This window comes from Lolium rigidum, chromosome 3 (assembly GCF_022539505.1).
Source record: "Lolium rigidum isolate FL_2022 chromosome 3, APGP_CSIRO_Lrig_0.1, whole genome shotgun sequence".
In the NCBI taxonomy this organism is placed as follows: Eukaryota; Viridiplantae; Streptophyta; class Magnoliopsida; order Poales; family Poaceae; genus Lolium; species Lolium rigidum.
In genome coordinates this window covers 264,503,223-264,513,966 of record NC_061510.1, presented here as the reverse complement: position 1 = coordinate 264,513,966, position 10,744 = coordinate 264,503,223, and the positions used below count along the sequence as shown (strand labels likewise).

The window sequence follows — 10,744 nt, the reverse complement described above, 5'->3', positions numbered from 1 at the left end:
GATTTTGATGTGCGCCTTGGCGCACGATCCCGTAAAGTTTGTGGCAGTGTTTATTTTATATACATTTGTAAATATCAATGAGAAGTAAGCATTAAATGAAGAGTAAATAATTATCCATTTGACGAAGAGGAGCAAAAGAACATAACATATCATGTGTTTTGGGTACTCCTCCATGTCGTCGGTTTCCCGCGGTACAATGGCTCAGCGGAGCGAGATTTTGGACAGGGAGGGGCAGGCTAACGTGGCGGAGCTCCGACGGGTGATTTCCGCATCGATTTGTCCCTTCCCACGTCGACGGTAAGGCATCTGTTCTGAAGTACATGAATACATTTAATTGTTTCCTGACACAAACATCAGTTCATTTGAAGCAACTATAAACCAAAATATAAAGTGAACACTACTATCATTGCTTCAAAACCAATTCAGAGACCACATGCCATTAGAACCCCATGAAGACATAAGTATATGTTTCTCAAGGCATAAACTATGGGCTTACTCGGTCAAGTGAACCTGATGGCATCTTCTTAGAGATTCGCTGAAACTAAGTTGCACGCAATACAAAGGATTGCTTCAATACAATTTATATTAATGAAAAAGATACCATCCCAGTTGAACAACAACATTCTGATGTAAACACTCTTGGATTCTAATGATAAGTCTAAACTTTATAGGCTATCTATCAAATAAAAAGCTGCATTTTGTATGTACAAATGAGGAGCTACTGATGGACAAAAATGTGCCTAGACAATGATGATACTGGCCAACAAATAATCTCCTTGCCCATCCTATGAAAGGAGACCAGCCGAATTTCGCCATCTTCATTTGCATCGGCCAAACGAACCTTATGCCCCTTGGCACCCTTGATATTTCTGCATAGGTGATAAAATGATAATAATTTTTTTAGGTTTTACAAAAGGTTGTGAACCATAGTATATTAAAAAAAACATTTATAACATAGCAACTAACAATTGTTTATCCTGCATTTTGTAAGAAGATGTAATTAACAACACATGGTAAAACAATCAACAAAATGATCAAAACGAAAAGGTAATAAACAATATTATAGGCAGTGCAGGAGTGCAAAATAATGTCTACATATATCCCGTGGAATTCAAACCGAGCCACGCTTACATTGCAGCCGTGAAAATTATGAATGGTAAATAGGGAAATTATGAAACTGGAAACCAATATGTAGGAGAGTGTTAACAGTAAAATACATAGGCACACCATGTTATGAGACATAATGCTAAAAGGCTAACATGTACCAGATCTATATAACACTGGATCGACTATCACCCGATTGGGAGCAGATGCAGTTTGAACAGAAATACAGAGAGAAAATAAATGGTGGGAGAAAAAGAAAAACCTTGAAGCAGAAGCTCATCACTTGTACACCTCGTTTGTTTGCCCTGGTTGTTTGGTGAGGCAGTAGCAGCGGCACGACGCGTCACCGGAGTTTGCCTCTTCTTCCTCCCACACCCTCTCTTCTAAGAACCTTATATGAGTCCACTAAATAACTGAAAAACTGAAACGTCAATAGACTAAAAAGAATATACCATGGCGTGCGACCCTGTCATCCGTAAAGATGATATGCATGCAACAAATGAAGAATAAACAACTACCCATTTGTTATTCTACTGGATACACAGACGAATTATAAACTAATGAAGAGAACACAACATTGCATATAGGAACGAATGCATGGTCCCATTTGGGTTCACAACAGAGCTAGTTGTTACATTATTTACAAACATCAAACAGGAGTGAACGATTGGGAGAGATCAGTACCCAGAACAAAACATAATAATCCACAGGCAGTCCGTCAGATTGTCGTAGACCTGGAAGTCCAAATGGATATAGACATTTTCATCTAACCCATAGTACCAAGTGGATTGCTTAGCTTCGGTGAATTCAGACTCAGTCTCTAAGGATACATTCTATATGTGTGGAAGGGATATTCAGATGGCCTCTGAAAAGGAGCCAGCAGTTTTTATCTATTAGCATTACCATGTGAAAACTAATTGGAACTGGAATTATTTAACATCCTAGACCAAGGACACATGTGTCACCTATGAATAGTGAAGCATGACCAACTAACCGATTCATGGGCTACATCCAAGATTCTTGTTTAACTTGTGAAAGCCATCAGAAACCTGCACACCAAAAATTAGCCGCTCTCCTCAAGATGGATGATATAGGCTGCTCGGAGAAAAAAAAAGATATCTTATATTGAACCTGAACGTTTGTACTGAGCACCTTTTTAGCAAGAAGCAAAATTTCTGATATTTATGAACAAGCATCAAGTAAGTTTCGTCTAGATTTATTGACCAATAGGCTCACAATTTCTGATCACTGGAATTTACATCGGCATCTGATCGTAAGAAGTAAGGACCTTACTTTCACAATGGCACCTGCACAAGGAGTTCCTGGTCAGGCTGTCTGTTTGCTCGAGCTTCTTGGCGGCAGATTTCTCTCCATGCTCAGCAGCAGTACCGAGGTGAATGAGCACCTTGCTTGCTTGGCCGCCGCCAGCAACCACCACCAGGCATGCTCAATCCAATTCAGCAAAAGTTTCAGCACCGCCAACTGAACTGGTGCAACCACAGTATGTTCATCGGACACACAACATCCATGAGATTTACAGCTAACTAAACTCCACGAAATCTTGCCATTGGGAAAGCAAGAAAAAAGATAATGTCCCCAAAAAGAGAGAAGGAAAGATACATGTAAAGGATAGATAACCGGCAAAGTAGTCTAAAGAGAATGGAAGAAATAATAGTGTTTAAGCCTATGTAATATTAACACTGAAAGTTAAGTGCACAGTAGAGGCAGTTTGAATATCAACATCCAAAGGGGTCGTTTATATCCAAATCATGAACATGCTTGATGTCCCAGAGGGAGTACTATTTTGTTCAACCTGTGATACAGTTGAAGCATCTAGTTCTTTGTCCTCAGGAACTTGTACTCTCAATTACCTACTGTCATGAATTTATCAGATTGAACAGTCTACTCTACTTACTGTTCTAGCTGTTGTTGCATCCATATATCACATATTAAAGGATAAAAAGGTAATAAAATATCCAACATGCAGTTCTGGCTTTTTATTCATTATTCTCCACTCTGTGTTGGCTTCCTTGCTATTTAGTCACACCTCTAAACTATTTAACTTTTAACATATAAGTGACTATATTGGTGTATTCGCGCTATTGAGCATTTACTGTTGCTTGCTTTTAAAAAGAAAACAGACGTTAATTTTACCAACCTGGTCAGATAATGGCTAACTATTTTCTGACTAATTATCATAGAAGCGGAGGATAATTTTCTTATTACCTTGATCTTCCTCCTGCAAAGAAATGGACACCAACTCTCCATTACTACCACACGAACCAGATCTTCAAACGGAAAAAAAAGGACATACACAGTGCTCAGAGCTCCCGCACAAACGGAAACGCACATAATCCAAACCAACCATAAGTATAAAAAAAATTCTAGCAAAGCATGGAGAAAGTGAGAGCACACATAACTTACTTACCTTAGGCTCTTCCCTCGAGGAGAATAGTGTTAGTATGATCAATGGCCGGCCTAATCTGCCATACCTCGTTCATCTCAATCTGCATTAGTAACAACCTATCTTTACAACGTTACTGGATTCTTGTTTAACTTATGAAAGCCATGTTTTGAGTTTTGAGATTTAGTGCCCAATATCCACTCAAATTTCAGAAACTTGTTACCGGATGAACTGTACTTTCATCACACCCAAGTGCTTTAGCGAATAACTTGATAACAAATAGGAAACATAATATTCTGTAAAAGATATATCCGGCTAAGGCTAGCTAGCTGGAGCACTGACTCAAACACATATGAACTTCCAGGGTAAATAAAAAACCAATTCACACTTTCAAGGTTCAACCCATTACTCCCTCTGTCCACGAACAATAAAATGCCTGTCTTCCCACCCTACTGAACTACTAAGTAATTCATGAGGATCCTTTTGCTCCACTGAATTTCGTTTGAGAGCAAAAATAACTCATATAGAAGCAACTTGAGAAGCAAGGTATTCAAAGAAAGAGGAGATACTCTGTTTATTAGTCCCAGTTCCTTATTACCTCACTACCTCTATATGAAAATCACACTAACCTAATATCATAAAAGAATTGGAGCACACAGAGATCATACTAACAATTTCATCCAAGACCTGAAAAAATCTATAAACTCTCTTACCATACACCCACCATATGTTTTATTCTCAATATAATATAAATCGCCTTCATACTTTTTCTCTTTGTATTCCCTGGAGGGGATGTAAGCAAACCAATGATCATCAAAGATATAAATATTATACAGTGAGCAATCAAAAAATCAGTAACCACATATACATACAAAGAAACATAAGAGATAAAGCACACATGCATTTTTTGCATCGTCTTGCTTTATATAGCAGACAAAGTAACCAATCCCCATGTATTTTGGTGACATGCAGCCTCATATGCTGAAAAGAGAATGTATACTAATGCGAGAGAATAAATAAAGCGATCCCCATGTCTCGCATAAAGTAGGTGAAACAAAGGGAAAAAGATAATCAAGAACAAAACTCACTTGCCACCTAGATGCAGGCACATATGCTGAAAATTTTCATTCCTGATTGGAGGCCATCTGCTAGGAGCACGGAACAAAAAGAAGACAATGAAAGTTTACTAAAATTGCCTTCTAGTGAGATCATACTGATTACTAAGAAAATTGACAACAAAAATGAAATAAAACCTATATGACAATGCCTCTGAACCATACTGATTACTAAGAAATTTGCACAAGCTTACCAAATTTCGCCGCGACTCTTAACATATTATAACAACACATGGTTGCAGCTTGAAAATGACCAGCATCAGCAAACATACATGATCATAGATGCTTCCAAGTGAAATCTGTGAGTAGGGAACATAAATGGCAAAATTTAATTAGTACATACCATGTGAATGCTATAAAATAGGGTTAAATACATAAGACATATTGTTAGATATATGAGGCCATCAAGGTAAAGCCCAACGAAAAATTCTCTACCAGCATCCATGCAATTAGTACATCAAGAAATTGAGAAACAAAAGCCAAGGCAAATAAATCAGGTTGAGAGCCTGACCATTATTGTAGTTTGAGTGTGACAACAAAACGGAAAAATGGAGAATGAAACCAGAACTTATTCCAGATCATGGCCCAAGAAACAACATCAAAATCATAAATAATTTCTTAAGACAAAGAAAAACCTACCATATTTCATTATACAGTCTGACCTATCAGCTGATTAAAATAATAGTATGTTCAAGCCGATCACCACAATGTGAAATAACTGAATTTGACAATATTAAATTAGGATAATGATACAAACAGATCAATGCAGATCCATCTTTTACCTCTCAGACATGGAGGATAATCTTCCCTTATTTTTGGCCGGCAAGAGCATTTTGTTTGATCTTTGCATCGACAACAATCACATCACACAACTTAAAACGTAATCATTGGATAATCTGAGCACAAGAATCACTGTCATCAATATTTAAAAACCCCTAGAGTAGCAGAAGTTTTTTTTTTTTGAGCTGTAGAGTAGCAAAAGTTAGTACTGGCTTGAATGTAATTGTATAGGAATATCCCTGATGTATGAGCCTCACATGAGTGAGAGATACTTCTGATTCTTTGTAGAATAATATACTTAAGTTTCAGTCTTGGATACAGTGAAATCTGCTATATACAAATTTAATGCGAATAAGCACATAAGCTCACCTGATGACATGACAGCAGCAAAATTAAATGGATCTTCATCCCCGGAGACAGTTTGACAGGGCCAAGTGACAACACAAAGGCAAAGAAAATGATCATAGTAGGAGCATCGATTTGATTTCCTAATTTACAGATGTATCAGGCATTAGCAATATGTGTCCTAGTGCGGAGGTGGAGAAAGCTAACCTGCCCTGGAAGTCTCTGCTTTGAGGAGCAGCCGCAACAGCCACACCGACATTGTCACTCGGGCCGTTCACCCCACAGGAATGGTAATAGTCCTCCTTCCAAAACAACTGTAGGAAGAAGGGGATCATCAATTAACACAAGCACATGATATGTCAATACTGTTAGCCTTTCAAAGCATGTATAGAAAGTGCAGTCATGAACCATGGTGCATAGTACAATGTCTGAAACAGATAGATAAGGAGAAAAGGCATGAGACAAAATATAAACAGAAAGAATAGTGGCAATGAGCACATGGATTGCAAGCAAGCTACTGAATTAGAACTTGATAGGAGAAAAGGAGAACACAAAAATGAGTTCAGATACATGAGATAGATCAAAGAGTAGTATTCAAAATGCGTCAAAAGAAACGACACACCTCTGAACCACCATGCTGTCGTAAAGAAAATCTTAGGTCTTTCCACAAAATAATCGGAAAAAGTAAAAGAGCACAGAAAAATCATACTGACAATTTAATCCAATAACGAAGAATCTAAAAGTCCGCAGATCAGACATGCAGCCATTGGATTCCTCGGTATAATCAAGTTCCTCTGAACTTTTCCTTTGTTAGTCTGCTTCTTCCCTGCAGCGGATGTAAGAAAATCATTAACCATCCAAGTACTGAAAACACTAAATGGTGAACAATCACAAATCCAGAAACCATATAAGCTGCTATGCATACAAAGGAACAATAATGAGCAAACACTGCTCCTATAAATTCAAACATCAAGGATTCATTCATTTTATTTTGCATTTCCATGTGTCATCCATGGCATAAGTATGCAACATGCACAACAAAATTAGAAACTACTATGGACATTGTGTGCTTTTAATCTATTATATAATTAAAACAACAGACAATCAATGATCATGCAAACACCTTCTCGTTCAAAATGAAAAACACGAAATTATATTTGTTACTTCAATGCCAACAAAGTACATGAAAATGCAATCACAAAAGCAAGGCAGTACCAAAAAAAACCTCCATTGCTTGAAGTTCATCACAACAGTATAACCCATAAATTAATAGGAACAAAGAGAGAGCACACAACCTACGAATCCAAGCTGAGCTGTGAGAATTCTTGACGGAGCTGTCTTTGCACTTGGGCATTTACACAAACAACTTATGTACATACCTGCAACCTCAAAATAGAGGGGGAAAACGGTACTGCAGATCAGCGGTGGAATCAGGAAGAGCTATTCAATAAAAGGGGTGGGGAGCCCAGGTAAGAAAGCGTGATATAGCTGTAAATAGCGACGCGCTGCTGGGACACCCAAGATAGCTAACCATGGCAGTGCCCCTTGGCTTACATAGGGGAGAACAAGTTGGCTCTCACTGGCGCGGTTGCAGCGAAACTGATGTGTGTCGAGGTGCGGCGAGAGGCGGAGCAGGAGTCACATACCTAGCACCTCGTGTCAATGCCGAGGCGTGGTGGCGCAGCAGCGTCCGGCGCTGTGAACAACTCGGATCCCTGCAACTGTGCCTCTTCCTGCGTGGCCGAACACCCCATGGAGGAAGACGCCGGCAGCAGCGCCGTGAACCGGTCGGCAGAGTGAAGGTGAAGAGGATAGGGGGGTCCTGGCAAAAAGCAAAGAGGATTGGGGGAGGAGCACCACGAGGGGATTAATGGACTTGCTGCGCCAAAGAGGTGGCGACCTGCTGCTTCCACCGGGAAGCCCCCGAAATAGAGAGGGGAGGCACGGCACGGCACGTCGCCATTTTGGTGGAGAGCGACGGCGGCGGCTCGAGAGAGCAGAGGAAGGGGAGGCAAGATGCGGGAGCGAATTGGGGAGGAGAGGAACGGGAACCTGTAGGAATATCTGGCGACGACGACGGCCAAGGGCGGCCGGAGGACGGGGGCAGCGGCGGCGGCGACGGGACGGGGCGCGATTGGGGGAGGAGGAGGCCAACCGATTGGGGGAGGAAGCGAGGGGATTTGGCTTGGAGCTAGGTTCCGGGCCAGGCGGGCTTCAGCGACCCATGGATAAAACGTGGGTCTGCGGGAGGGCCTCGCGCCCTAAACGGAACGGCCGTCCGAGATCGCGCCACGTCAGCTCGATCGGACGGCCGAAAATCCAAACGCCTGTGAGAGCCCCATGGGAGTGCAGCAATCATACCGTGGGATACCGGGTTCAACCACCAAAGCTAGAAAAGTTTGCAAAGATGTGCCTATCAGAATACATGAAGTAGTCTTTTATGCCAATTTGATTGTTCTGGGAACAAAAGGTTTGGAAGTAGTACTAGGTATGGACTGGATGTCAAAACACCATGGATTGATTGACTGTGCCAAGAAAGCCATCACCATGACTAGTAGCACCGGTGTGTTAGTAGAACACATATCTGAACGGCTGCCCAGAAAGTTTACCTGCAACCAAAGTGTAGCCAAGCCCACTTTGGATCAGATCAGGGTCGTCTGTCGATACCCTGATGTGTTTCCTGATGATCTACCCGGTATGCCCGCAGACCGGGATATCGAGTTTATCATCGAGTTAATCCCTGGAACCGGACCTATACCCCAGAGAGCCTATAGTATGAACCCGACAGAACTAGTGGAGCTGAAAAAGAAACTTGATGATATGTTAGCCAAAGGTTTGATTCAACCAAGTGCATCACCCTGTAGATCACCCGTTTTGTTTGTGGGCAAGAAGGATGGTGCCACTGGTTTATGTACGGATTACCGTAAGCTTAACGATGTCACCATCAAGAACAAGTACCCCTTACCCAAGATAGAAGACCTGTTCGGTGCCAAAGTATTCTCTAAGATTGATCTTAGGACTGGTTATCATCAGCTGAAGATTCGTGCAACGGATATCCCAAAAACTGCCTTCACCACCAGATATGGGTTGTATGAGTACAACGTTGATGTCTACGTTCCCCCTCCTTTCCTGTAGACAGTGTTGGGCCTCCAAGTGCAGAGGTTTGTAGAACAGCAGCAAGTTTCCCTTAAGTGGATACCCAAGGTTTATCGAACTCAGGGAGGAAGAGGTCAAAGATATCCCTCTCATGCAACCCTGCAACCACAAAGCAAGAAGTCTCTTGTGTCCCCAACACACCAAATAGGTGCACTAGTTCGGCGAAGAGATAGTGAAATACAGGTGGTATAAATAAGTATGAGCAGTAGCAACGATGGCAGAAAAGTGCTTGGCGTGTAGTTGATGGTGGTGGTAATGCAGCAGTAGTAACGCAGTAAAACAGTAAACAAGCAGTAGTAACTCAGCAGTATTTAGGAACAAGGCCTAGGGATTACACTTTCACTAGTGGACACTCTCAACATTGATCACATAACAGAATAGATAAATGCATACTCTACACTTTTGTTGGATGATGAACACATTGCGTAGGATTACACGAACCCTCAATGCCGGAGTTAACAAGCTCCACAATAATGCTCATGTTTAGGTAACCTTTAGTGTAAGATAGATCAACGCTACTAAACCAAGTACTAGCATAGCATGCACACTCGTCACCTTCATGCATATGTAGGAGGAATAGATCACATCAATATTATCATAGCAATAGTTAACTCCATAATCTACAAGAGATCATGATCATAGCATAAACCAAGTACTAACACGGTGCACGCACTGTCACCTTTGCACACATGCAGGAGGAATAGAACTACTTTAATAACATCACTAGAGTAGCACATAGATAGTAGTGATACAAAACTCATATGGATCTCAATCATGTAAAGCAGCTCATGAGATCATTGTATTTAAGTACATGGAAGAGAGATTAACCACATAGCTACCGGTACAGCCCCGAGCCTCGATGGGGAACTACTCCCTCCTCATGGGAGCAGCAGCGGTGATGAAGATGGCGGTGGAGATGGCAGCGGTGTCGATGGAGATGGCAGCGGTGTCGATGGAGAAGCCTTCCGGGGCACTTCCCCGCTCCGGCGGGTGCCGGAACAGAGTTCTGTCCCCGAATTGGAGTTTCGCGACGGTGGCGGCGCCCCGGAGTCTTTCTCGGAGTTTCGTCAATTGGTATCGGGTTTTCTGATCCAGGGGCTTTATATAGGCGAAGAGGCGGCGCAGGAGGGCTGACAGGGGGCCACACCATAGGGCGGCGCGGCCCCCTCCGGCCGCGCCAGCCTAGGGTTTGGTGGCCCTGTGGCCCCCCCTCTGGTCCTTCCCGGGTGTTCTGGATGCTTCCGATGAAAATAGGAACTTTGGCGTTGATTTCGTCCGATTCCGAGAATATTTCGTTACTAGGATTTCTGAAACCAAAAACAGCAGAAAACAAGAACTGGCACTTCGGCATCTTGTTAATAGGTTAGTTCCAGAAAATGCACGAATATGACATAAAGTGTGCATAAAACATGTAGATAACATCAATAATGTGGCATGGAACACAAGAAATTATCGATACGTTGGAGACGTATCAAACGTCATGTCGTTTGGATTAACCAATGCCCCCGCTTATTTCATGAACCTCATGAATAAGATGTTCATGAACTTTTTGGATAAGTTTGTCGTTGTTTTCATCGACGACATCCTTATCTACTCCAAATCCGAAGAAGAACATGAGCAACATTTGGAGATTATCCTAGAGACCCTTAGACAGCACAAGTTGTATGCCAAGTTCAGCAAGTGTGAGTTTTGGTTGAAGGAAGTAGGATTCCTGGGACATATCTTGTCTGCGGGAGGAATTGCCGTAGATCCCGCAAGGATCAAGACCGTTACAGAATGGCAAGCCCCAACCACTCAGACCGAGGTCCGCGCATTTCTTGGATTAGCCGGATATTACCGC

General features: G+C 41.9%; 2 long non-coding RNA genes across 8 annotated transcripts; both read right to left on the bottom strand.

Moving 5' to 3' along the window:
- Window positions 1-466: 466 nt before the first annotated feature.
- On the bottom strand, window positions 467-4,914 carry LOC124703396. Of its 5 annotated transcripts, none has more exons than XR_007003101.1 (3): window positions 1,789-4,901; window positions 1,367-1,517; window positions 467-869 (listed from the first exon to the last, which is right to left on the bottom strand). It is a non-coding gene; the product is annotated as an uncharacterized LOC124703396 (long non-coding RNA). The 5 variants fall into 5 exon arrangements; XR_007003098.1 differs by having other exon boundaries at window positions 626-869; window positions 1,367-4,653; window positions 4,818-4,914; XR_007003099.1 differs by having other exon boundaries at window positions 626-869; window positions 1,367-3,392; window positions 3,533-4,886.
- Window positions 4,915-4,934: 20 nt separating this feature from the next.
- On the bottom strand, window positions 4,935-7,845 carry LOC124703397. Of its 3 annotated transcripts, none has more exons than XR_007003103.1 (5): window positions 7,801-7,845; window positions 7,395-7,570; window positions 7,044-7,127; window positions 6,462-6,574; window positions 4,935-6,062 (listed from the first exon to the last, which is right to left on the bottom strand). It is a non-coding gene; the product is annotated as an uncharacterized LOC124703397 (long non-coding RNA). The 3 variants fall into 3 exon arrangements; XR_007003104.1 differs by having other exon boundaries at window positions 4,935-5,519; window positions 5,773-6,062; window positions 7,395-7,840; XR_007003102.1 differs by having other exon boundaries at window positions 7,395-7,840.
- Between the last annotated feature and the right edge of the window lie 2,899 nt (window positions 7,846-10,744).